At 46.2% G+C, this 10584-nt stretch overlaps 1 pseudogene; it reads left to right on the top strand.

The window, feature by feature from the left end:
• Positions 1–241: 241 nt before the first annotated feature.
• On the top strand, positions 242–5264 carry LOC122494120 (annotated as a pseudogene).
• Positions 5265–10584: the final 5320 nt, after the last annotated feature.

Genomic DNA, 10584 nt, shown 5'->3' with positions numbered 1-10584 from the left:
TTCACTTTTTTTTTTTTTTTAATTTTTTTTTTCAACGTTTATTTATTTTGGGGACAGAGAGAGACAGAGCATGAACGGGGGAGGGTCAGAGAGAGAGGGAGACACAGAATCAGAAACAGGCTCCAGGCTCCGAGCCATCAGCCCAGAGCCCGACGCGGGGCTCGAACTCACGGACCGCGAGATCGTGACCTGGCTGAAGTCGGACGCTCAACCGACTGCGCCACCCAGGCGCCCCGTTCCCTTTTGTCTCCACAGTGCCCAAGCCAGACCCTGCCCTGGCCTTTAGGGTCTCAACTCAAGACCCCACAACCCCATTGGTTTGCAAGTCCCAAGTTCCGCCTTAGTTGCCCAATGAAGGAGCCACAGGTGGGAGATAAATGTCCAAGAATAGGGTTTACACAAATACTATACACACTGCACATAACATGTATGCAGGTGTGTCCCAGGTAGCTCATTCCCATCTGTGCCTTTGTGCTAGGGTCTCGGTTCAGTACCCATGCCTTTGAGTACCAGGTCCACTGCTGTGTGTGTGTGTGTGTGTGTGTGTGTGTGTGTGTGTGTGAGAGAGAGAGAGAGAGAGAGAGAGAGAGAGAGAGACAGGGAGAGGGGGAGAGAGAGAGAGAGAGAGAGAGAGTGAGTGTCTGGAAGGTGGGCCCTTGGAGGGTTCTGGGAGTGGGTCGTGGGCATGGGGTGCTTTCATGGTCCTAGGAGGAAGGGGATGGTGCTGACTCCTCCCAGTCAGTACTTCTAACCCCTGGTCAGGAAACAAAGATGAGAGCATGCTGAGCTGCAGGTGAACTTGAGTGACTTCTGCGGGCTTGCTCTGGAGGGTCTGGAAGGGGTGGGCAGTTGGGGCAGTGTTTATGGGACCTGGGAGGGGTTGGGCATGGAAACTCACAAAAGCAGAACTCCGGAGAGCAACATGGCCCAAGGAATGACTTGGGGACGGTGGGCCAGCCTGTGGCGGTAACGGGGTGATGCAGGGATGGGTGGGGCTATGCTCACCACCAGCTTCTCCCACCTTAATCGCCATCTTGCTTCCAGGTAGCAGATGTTCCCTGGGAGGGGCGAGGCTGCAGCAGTTGTGGGGGATGGGAGTAGTCTCAGTCTGCGGGGGCCCCAGGAGGGCTGTGGGTTGGGATCTGAGGACAGGTCTGGGATTGGGGGAGGCACACAGGTTTGCTGGTGACCTTCCACCCAGTGCCGCTCTGGAGGAGCTGGCCCTGTGTGTTGTGTGTGGGCATTGGGTCTCTGTGCCCCCCTGAGTGGGTGTGGTAGGCCCCTGGCTGGGAGAGGGGTGCGTGCTCTGGGGACTGGGTGACTGCTTGGAGCGGGCCTGGGTGGGGGGCTCAGAAGGGAGGAGCCGTAATGCATGGTAGAGGTGGGGAGGCCCCTGCAGAGCCATCCTGGGAGGAGTTCTGCGTGGCCGCGTCTCCTGGGCTGGCAGGACCATTCTGAGGCAGTAGACATCAGGTGGATGTCTACACACCTGGAGAGCCCAGGGTGTGTCTGGGTCCTGGGGAACCTGGAGAACCCAAGAAGGACACAACTGGAGTGGCAAGGTGCCTTCTCCCTTTCTTTTTTCTCTGGCCCGGAGAACACTGCCGGGGTCCCCTCCCTGAGCCTGGGTGTGTGTGTCACAGGTTGACCTTTTCCTGTCCTACAAAGGAGAGCCTTGGAGGCTCTCCTTCTCCAAGGACCTCAGGCCCCTCCACCACCCCCCCCCCCGGGCCAGAGGGACGGTGACCCTAAAACATCTGGTACTTGGCAGGGAAGTGCCCAGTAGTAGTGTCAGTGTGCCTGTCACATCCTGACCTGTCTGTGCCCAACCACTCCCCTGTCATTCCCGTTGTCCCACACCAGTGCACACCCTCTCCACGTCTGCTGTGCAGGTGGACCTGCATGTCACACACACCTGCCCTGCTCACTGGTTACCCCACCTTACTTGGCTGCGTTTACCAGCCTGTCCCAGGCACCTGTGTGACTCAGCTGGCTCACTTCTCTGTGACGGTGCCTGGGCCATCGGTGTCCTTGGCCACGGTCAGCCTTGTGGACCTTGTGGGTGGGGCTCAAGCCCAGGAGAGGCATTTCACCAGGCCCAGTGTTTATCATCCTCCTTGCATCCCAAATTGTTTTGGAAACACCGTCTTCCACCTGAGCCAGCAATGCCTCCTTACCTTGGCCCTCTGCCTGGTGTAGATTTCAGCCAGGATCTGTCACTGCAGCCAGATGGGGGCTTTGAGTCTCAGCCTGCCCAGCTCGGCTCAGCTATCTCCCGCCATCCCCACAATGTGGTCTACCATGACCGTGGGGAGAGGGCCTTCCTCTGATGGGGGACAGGTCTTTTGGGGAGTGGAGAGGAGTGCCTATGGGGATCAAAGAAGGCTGTGTCTGCCAGCGGACAAATTGACGAGGCTGGTGCCACGTAGACTGGGAGGCAGAAATGGTTGTGTGTGGGGGTCAGGAGCCATTCATGTGAGCGAGGCACCACAGGGTCCTAGGGGAAGACCACAGGAGCCCTGGGTGGGGATGGGGGTGGGTATCTCACTGCTAGGGGTCAGGGGAGAAAGATTGCATTTAGCTGTGAGGCGGGCCCTCCTTTCCTCCCTTCCCCCCGTCCCCTTCTTCCTTCTCCCTCTTCCTTCCCTCTTCCTTCCTTCTTTTTCTTTCTCTCTTTCTCTCTTTCTTTCTTTCTTTCTTTCTTTCTTTCTTTCTTTCTTTCTTTCTTTCTTTCTTTCTTTCTTTCTTTCTTTCTTTCATTTTTTAAAGGTTTTGTTTTTGAGTAATCTCTACACCCAACATGGGGCTTGAACTTATGACTCCAAGATCAAGAGTTGCATGCTCTCCCAATTAAGCTAGTCAGGTTCTCTCTTCTTTAAAAAAATAAATAAATAAATAAATAAATAAAGACTGTTATATTTGGTCTCACTGGAGAAAAAAAAAAGAACAATTCACTGGCTTTTGGACGGAGCAAATTTATTGTCCCTTCTGTGGAGTGTAAAGACGTGGTAGAACACGTTCTTTGTGGGAGCGTAAAATGAAAATTCTGCTTTGCCATATGGAGACGCCCATTATGTGGAGGAGACAGTTGGATAGTTAAGTTCGGAGCTCAGAGAGGAAGTCAGGGCTGGAGACAGAGGTGTTCAAAATCATGGGTGAGGTCACACGGAAATAGGGTGAGACAGAAAAGGGAAGGGGCCCAAGCCAGAGCCGCGAGGTGCTCCCACATCTAACTCTTGGCAAGGGGGATGGAGGGGGACTGGCTGGGATGACGGATTAAGGTGGCATCAGAGAAGCTTGTATAAAAAGGATTGAGACAGGAAGGCAGGGTCTGCAGCAGGGGCTTTGGAAAGATGGAGATCACTGTGACCTTGAATCAAGTTGTTGCAGTGCAGCAAGGGGGTAAAAGTAGGTCCGAGTCCATTGAGATGAGAGGAGGGAAGGAAGAGGAGGCAGGCAGCTCTTTCAAGTATATTGGGAGGAGGTGCACAGGTGAAGGGAGCTTAGGGCAGGGAGAGTTCTTTTAGTATGCAGAACCCTGTCTGAAGCTCCTTGTCCATGTCTGTAAGAGCATGTATACCCCACATGGGCATTCTCAGGGTTGTCTTACCCACCAGATCCCAGTCTCCATGGGGACAAGGTCTGTGACTGCGGTAGTCACAGCTGTGTCCAGTCCCCTGCCCAGCATCTGGGTCCTAAGGTACTGAGGTACTGGTGAACGTTGGTTAAGTGAATCGGTCAATACATGTAAAGCACTGAGAACACTAACAGGTGCATAATAAATGCTCAGTAAAAGTGAGTTACTGTCGTCTGGTGGATGGGGAAGTCACTGAAGACTGGATGGCAGCAGTTCTGGAGACCATGATGCTCCTGTGGTAGACTGACCAGGGTGGTGGCTCCAAGTCCTGAAGGATGGAGAGGTTAAAGACGCCCAGCAGCACCATGCAGGCCAGCTTTGGGAGTCCGCACTGCATCCCTGAAACTGGATCGCGTCACCATCCAGGAGCTCACAGCTCCATTATTTGCCCCAGCCCAGGTGAAACCAGGAGAGACCCTGGAGGAAGGGGCTAACTCAGGAAAGGAGTCATTTATTGGACATCACCAGGATGGTGTCTCTCAGATTCATCCTTCCAACCACAATGATGTCTACAGTAGGTGCCAACAGCTTCGCTTTGACTGGGGAGGCATCTGGTGGTGGTACCGTGGAGAACATTAGGCAGAGACTGGGCACTGGGGGCCTTTTTGACCTCCGGTCGGGCCAGAGAGATGTAGATCACCACTCTGTGAGGGTTGCACAGATCCTCTTTTAGACCAGCTCGACACTCAGCTCAATGTCACTGAAAATGAGTGTCACAGCTGCAAATGCTGTTGAAGATCTCTGAGCAAATGAATGAGGATGACTGAACAGCTACAGACAGAGCTAAATGAGATAGACTGGTAGGAAAGCTTGAGAATGCCCAAGGTGAGGCTAAGACTGGATCCAGAGGAAGCTCAGTACCATAGGGGATACAGAGAACATAAACAACAACAGCCAGAACTGGATGATGAGCTGAAGAATGTAGACAACCAAATGCCCTATGCCCAGATGCAGCTGGGCCAGCTGAAGAAAACCAGTTTCTTCAGTGCAACCTTTCATGTCTGGCACAGAGGACAATATGGTACAATCAGAACCTTCAAACTGGGTCGCCTGCCCAGTGTCCCTGTGCCATGGAATGAAGTTAATGCACTTGGGGCTGGAAACCATTGCTGCTGTGCACCCTGACCAGTAAGATGGGTCTGAAATTTCAGAGGTATCAACTTGTTCCCTGTGGAAACCATTCCCACCTGGAGTCTCTGACAGACGGGTCTAAGCAGTTGCCATTGTACTATCCTGGGACAAATTAGACCACGTGATGATGGAGATGTTGAGAAAGATGAAAGGAGAGGTTGAGAAAGGGTGAGACACATTTTTGTCTTCCTCACAGGAAGACAAGATTCAAGACCCAGGAAGCAGTGTGGCTCCCATTCCATTGAAACCCAGTTTAATCCTGACAAACAGTGGACCAAAGTTCTTAAGTTCATGCTGGCAGATTTTAAGTGGGGTCTTGCTTGAGAATAGTTTCATAACAAGACTTCTTTTTTCCCTTACAGAGATGCTTGCCTCAGAAGCTTTACATTTTGTTTGATTTGCAACAAGAAATGTTTTAAATTAAACTCAGATAACATCAAACAGCATATTAAAAAAATTTTTTTTAACGTTTATTTATTTTTGAGAGAGAGAGACAGAGCACGAGGAGGGAAGGGAGACACAGAATCCAAAGCAGGCTCCATGCTCTGAGCTGTCAGCACAGAGCCTGACGTGGGGCTCGAACTCACAAATTGTGAGATCATGACCTTAACTGAAGTCAGTCGCTCAACCGACTGAGCCTCCCGGGCGCCCCTCAAACAGCATATGTTTACAATACTGAAAAGAATAAATCCGCAAGTCCACTTTATTTTAAAATATTGAACAACAGGGGCGCCTGGGTGGCTCAGTCGGTTGAGTGTCCGACCTCAGCTCAGGTCATGATCACTCGGTTCATGAGTTTGAGCCCTGCGTTGGGCTCTGTGCTGACAGCTCGGAGCCTGGAGTCTGCTTCAGATTCTGTGTCTCCCTCTCTCTCTGCCCCTCCCCCACTCATGCTCTCTCTCTCTCTCTGTCAAAAATAGACATTAAAAAAACTTTTTTAAAATATTCAACAACAGTTTCCAGAGGTAAAGCCTGCCATGTATGGCCATGTATGAATGTTCACTCTGCTCTGTTAAAGACATGAAATTGTATTTGTTACTGTTTGAGACACAGTGTGGAGAGGTTTGATTATCTGTAATAAAAGATTTGCTGCAGTCTGAAAAGAGTGAGTTACTGTTACAACTTAGGTAAGCAAAAGTAAGATAAGGGATTTCTGCAGTTTGACTCTTCGTGGGTCCCTATGTGGGACAGTGTCTGTGTCACTTCAGCAATGGTGTGAGACTTTGCATGTGTGGGCATACCCTGTGTCCATGAGACCTGTCACTGTACAGCTGGGACCACTTGCTGGGGAAGGGCACATGACCTAGAGACAAGGTACAATGTGTGAAGACCTCTAGGCTCCTACTTTTATGGTTCCGGCAGACATTAGTCTGTTTGTTAAGGTCACAGCAGCATTCCTGACTTAGGTCAGGTCCCTCCTGAGAAGAGAGACCACTGACCCAGCTGCATATCACTCCCAAGACCATGTCCATGTGGGAGTTGGGTCTTCAGGGCCAAGCTTCTCTGACCAGCCCTCTGTGCAAGTCCTTCCCTGGGTCTCATGGCTATTCTGTATCTCTTCCCTTCCTCTTGTGCTGCAGGGGTTCATCTCACCCCTTGGTGCTGCTTTGAGCCTCCCTTGTGTGGTCTTGGTTGTCTCCCTTCCCCATCCTGCTCAGGCTAGGGCAAGACCCTTCCCTATGTCTTCATCAGGAGGAAATGTCTTATATCTGGTAAGAAGTTGCTATGGCCAACGTCAAAGAGGTTGCTGCCTGTGTTCTCCTCTAGGATTTTGATGATTTCCTATCTCACATTTAGGTCTTTAGTCCTTTTTTTTTTTTTTAAGTAGGCCCCATGACCAATGTGGAGCCCAACATGGGGCCTGAACTCATGACTCTGAGATCCAGACTTGAGCTGAGATCAAGACCCAAGTGCTTAACCAACTAAGCCACCCAGGCACCCCAGGTCTTTAATCCATTTTGAATTTCTTTTTGTGTGTGATGTGAGAAAGTGCTCCAGTTTTCATTCTTCTGCATGTTGGTGTCCAATTTTCCCAACACCATTTGGTGAAGAGACTTTTTTCCATTAGATATTCTTCCCTGCTTTGTCAAAGATTATTTGACCATATAGTTGTGGGTCCATTTCTGGGTTTTCTATTCTGTCCCATTGATCTATGTGTCTGTTTTTGTGCCAGTACCATACTGTCTTGATGACTACAGCTTTGTAATCTAGCTTCAAGTCTGGGATCATGATGCCTCCAGTTTTGCTTTTGTTTTTCAAGATAGCTTTCAGTATTTGAGGTTGTGTGTGGTTCCATACAGATTTTAGGATTGTTTGTTCTAACTGTGAAAAATGCTGTTGATATTTTGATAAGATTGCATTTAATGAGTAGATTGCTTTGAATAGTATAGACATTTTAACAATATTTGTTTATTCAATCCATGAATACGGAATGTTTTTTTCATTCTTTGTGTCCTCTTCAATTTCTTTTGTAAGTGTTTTCTAGTTCTCAGTGCAGATCTTTTTCCCCTTTGGTTAGGTTTATTCCTAGGTATCATATGGTGCCAGTACAGTTGTAAATGGGATCAGTTCCTTGATTTCTCCTTCTGCTGGCTTCATTTTGATGTATAGAAATACAACAGATTTCTGTACATAGATTTTGTATCCTGTGATTTTACTGAATTCATGTATTACATGAATTAGTTTTAACAATTTTTTGGTAATCTTTTGGCTTCTCTGTTTACAGTATCATGCTGTTTGCAAATAGTCAAAGTTTGACTTCTTCTTTGCCAATTTGGATGTATTTTATTTCTTTTGTTTGATTGCTGAGCCTAGGACTTCCAGTACTATGCTAAATAACAGTGGTGAGAGGACATCTCTGTTTTATCCCTCACCTTAGAGGAGAAGCTCTCAGTTTTTCCCCATTGAGGATGATATTAGCTGTGGGTTTTTTGTATGTGGTCTTTATGATGTTGAGGTTTGTTCCCTCTATCCCTACTTTGTTGAGGATTTTTATCATGAATGGATGTTGTACTTTGTCAACTTTTTTTTCTTTCTGCATCTCTTGAGAGGATCATATGGTTCTTATCCTTTCCTTTGTTAATATGGAACAAAGTGTATCATGTGAACAACATGTATCACATTTATTGTTTTGTGAATATTGAAACACCCTTACAACCCAGGAGTAAATCCCACTTGATCATGGTGAATAATTCTTTTAATGTGCTGTTGGATTTGATTTGATAATATTTAGTTAAGAATTTTTGCATCTGTGTTCATCAGGGATATTGGCTTGTAGTTCTTTTTTAGTGGAGTCTTTGGTTTTGGAATCAGGATAATGGTGGCTTCATAAAATGAATTTGGACATTTTCCTTCCATTTTTATTTTTTGGAATAGTTTGAGAATAGGTATTAACTCTCCTTTAAATGTTTGGTAGAATTCCCCTGTGAAATCGTCTGGCCCTGGACTTTGGTTTCTTGGGAGAATATTGATTACTGAATCAAATTCTTTGCTGGTTACCGGTCTGCTTAAGATTTCTATTTCTCCCTGTTTTAGTTTTTTTTTTTTTAATTTTTTTTTTCCAACGTTTTATTTATTTTTGGGACAGAGAGACAGAGCATGAACAGGGGAGGGGTAGAGAGAGAGGGAGACACAGAATCGGAAACAGGCTCCAGGCTCTGAGCCATTAGCCCAGAGCCCGACGCGGGGCTCGAACTCACGGACCGCGAGATCGTGACCTGGCTGAAGTCGGGCGCTTAACCGACTGCGCCACCCAGGCGCCCCTCTCCCTGTTTTAGTTTTGACTGTTTATGTGTTTCTAGGAATTTATCCATTTCTTCCAAATTGTCCAATTTTTTGGCATATAGTTTTTCATAATATTTTCTTATAATTGTATTTCTGTGATATTGGTTATTATTTCTCCTCTCTCATTTGTGGTTTTATTTATTTGGGTTCTTTCTCTTTTCTTTTTGATAAATTGGGCTAAGGGTTTATCAATTTCATTTTTTTTCCCAAAAAACCAGCTCCTGGTTTCATTGATCTGTTCTACTTCTTTTGTTTGTTTCTATATCATTTCTTTCTGCTCTAATCTTTATTATTTCCCTACTTCTGCTGGCTTTAGGCTTCATTTATTTTTCTTTTTCTAGATCCTTTAGGTGTAAGGTTAGGTTGTTAGAGATTTTTTTCTTGCTTCTTGAGGTAAGCCTGTATTGCCATATAATTCCCTCTTAGGACCACTTTTGCTGCATCCCAAAGGTTTTGGACCATTGTGTTTTCATTTTCATTTGTTTCCATATATATAGTTTTTAAAATTTTTAATGTTTTTATTTATTTTTGAGACAGAGAGACACAGAGCATAAGCAGGGGAGGGGCAGAGAGGGAAGGAGACACAGAATCTGAAGCAGGCTCCAGGCTCTGAGCTGTCAGCACAGAGCCCGATGCGGGGCTCGAACTCATGGACTGTGAGATCATGACCTGAGTTGAAGTTGGACGCTTAACCAACTGAGCCACCCAGGTGCCCCATTTCTATATATTTTTAAAATTTCTTCTTTAATTTCCTGGTTGACTCATTCATTCTTTGGTAGGGTGTTCTTTAACTTCCACGTATTTGTGGTCTTTCCAAATTTTTTTCTTGTGGTTGACTTCAAGCTTCAAAGTGTTGTGGTCAGAAAATATGCATTGTGTGATGTCAATCTTTTTGTACTTGTTGAGGCCTGATTTTTGTGACTTAGTATGTGATCTCTTCTATAGAATATCCCATGTGCACTTGAAAAGAATGTGTATTCTGCTTCTTTAGGATGAAATGATCTGAATATATCTGTTAAGTCCATCTGTTCCAGTGTATCATTCAAAAGCATTGTTTCCTTGTTGATTTTTTGCTTAGATGATCTGTCTATTGTTGTAAGCAGAGTGTTAAAGTCCCCTACTATTATTGCATTTTTACCAATGAGTTCCCTTATGTTTGTTATCAACTGTTTTATATATTTGGGTTCTCTCAATTTGGGGACACAAATATTTACAATTGTTAGATCTTCTTGTTGGATAGTCCCCTTTATTATGATATGATGCCCTTCTTCAACTCTTGTCACAGTCTTTGGTTTAAAATCTAGTTTGTCTTGGGGCGCCTGGGTGGCTCAGTCGGTTAGGCGACCGACTTCGGCTCAGGTCATGATCTCACGGTTTGTGAGTTTGAGCGCCGCATCAGACTCTGTGCTGACAGCTTAGAGCCTGGAGCCTGCTTCGGATTCTATGTCTCCCTCTCTCTCTGCCCCTCCCCTGCTTGTGTGCTGTCTCTGTCTCTGTCTCTCTCAAAAATAAATAAACATTAAAAAAAATTTTAAATCTAGTTTGTCTTGGTGCCTGGGTAGTTCAATCAGTTAAGCATCTGACTTCAGCTCAGGTCATGATCTCACAGTTCATGGGTTCAAGCTCCACATCGGGCTCTGCGCTGCTGGTGTGGAGCCTGCTTTTGATTCTCTTTCTCTCCCTCTCTTTCTCTCTGCCTCTCCCTGACTTGTGCTTTTTCTCAAAATAAATAAATAAATACAAAAAAATAAAATCTAGTTTGTCTGATATAAGTATTGCTATTCTGGCTTTCTTTTGACATCCTTTTGAATGATAAATTTTTCTCCATCCCCTTACTTTCAATCTGCAGGTGGCTTTAGGTCTATAATGAGTCTGGTAGGCAGCATGTAGATGGGTCTTGTTTTTTGATCCATTCTGATACCCTGTGCCTTCTGATTAGAGCATTTCATCCATTTACATTCAGAGCGATTATTGACAAATATATTTAGTACCGTTTTGTTACTTGCTTTGTTGTTCCTAGAGGTTTTCACTGT

The sequence above is a fragment of the Prionailurus bengalensis genome, chromosome E2 (assembly GCF_016509475.1).
Source record: "Prionailurus bengalensis isolate Pbe53 chromosome E2, Fcat_Pben_1.1_paternal_pri, whole genome shotgun sequence".
Classification (NCBI taxonomy): Eukaryota; Metazoa; Chordata; class Mammalia; order Carnivora; family Felidae; genus Prionailurus; species Prionailurus bengalensis.
This window is presented reverse-complemented; position numbering and strand designations above follow the sequence as displayed.